Here is a 1,346-nt window from a genome sequence, read left to right as displayed (position 1 = left end):
TATAAAATATATAAATAAATACATATACAAAATATGGCATTACTTTCCAGAGAGATGTTACATTTCACAGGCCACCCTTCCTTATCCAGATTTCATTGTTGCACAGAATTTGTCATGAAGTTCAGTAAACAATCGATCAGCCTCAAAAAAAAAAAAAAAAAAGGTTGCCAAAGTCTTCCTTATGTGAAAGCATCACATACCAGAACAAAACCAAACACTTCTCTTCCAATTAAAAGGACATATAACATCATGGCAGACAGCTGGTTTAAACATTTAAACCAAATGGTTCTTATTCTATGTTTAGATGCAGGCAAGTAATTTCTACCAAAGTCAAAGCAAGCAACAATTATGTGCAGCATAAATGAAACGCGTGGGTCTCAAAGCCCGGGTCCATGATCCCCCCCATCTTGTCAGCATTGTTTTAAACAGGAGTTCCTCATACAGAATATGTACTTTGGTAGAGTGTACCAAGACAACACAGAATAGATACAGCTTTTCAAAATAAATAACAAATAGAAAGGGTGGTACTGCAATGACAATTTTTTGTCCATGAATATTCTCTATTAGTCTGAGCAAGAAACGGAGGAAATGCAAGCCCTGTTGCACGAACTGAAGCGAAGGACAGACGGAAGAATGCTTTACTGGGAGCTTCAGTGCAACTGTTATCCTTTCCAGTGGCATAATTCAGTGATGGGTACATTACAAACGCCAATAAAATAATTAAAAAAAAAAATTACCTTGGTATTTGTAGTTACTACAACAAAACTTAATCTCTTCTAGAAACACTTCTTTCTCTCCACAAATTAATTTCTATTATCTAGAATAGGTCAGTGTGTATGCATATGGATCTATACATACTTGTAAATCATTCCATACCCTTATTTTCTCTTTGCATACAGAAGTATACACTAGAATTATTGTGTGGTATTTGGCATTCACATGTTACATTTAAATAAAGTTTATTAAAAAACAATTATATTAAATACAGACTAACAGAATATTCATAATATATTTTACAGAAAAAATAGCCATGTCTCTATTTTAGAAATAGGTTTCTTTAAAAAGTTCTTTGAGATTTTTATAAAATTTTTTACCCGTGAAGATAAGTTTCCCATCAGACCTGTAAAAAAAGCTTAACCTTTAAATCCTTGTGGTTTTTTTGTTTTGTTTTTTGCTTTAATACTTTTACAAGCTTACAATCTATAAATTCTTTAAAAAAAACAGGATCTTTCAGGATCAAATTGGTCACAGGTGTTCTTTAAAAAGTCAGTGGAGACTCCCTGAATCCATTCTGAAGTGCCTTTTGTTTTTCTCTCTCTCTGGGTATCAATAGTGCAGGTTTACGT

This window comes from Phaethon lepturus, unplaced genomic scaffold (genome assembly GCF_000687285.1).
Source record: "Phaethon lepturus isolate BGI_N335 unplaced genomic scaffold, ASM68728v1 scaffold8193, whole genome shotgun sequence".
NCBI lineage: Eukaryota > Metazoa > Chordata > Aves > Phaethontiformes > Phaethontidae > Phaethon > Phaethon lepturus.
Note: the sequence above shows the minus strand (reverse complement) of the source record.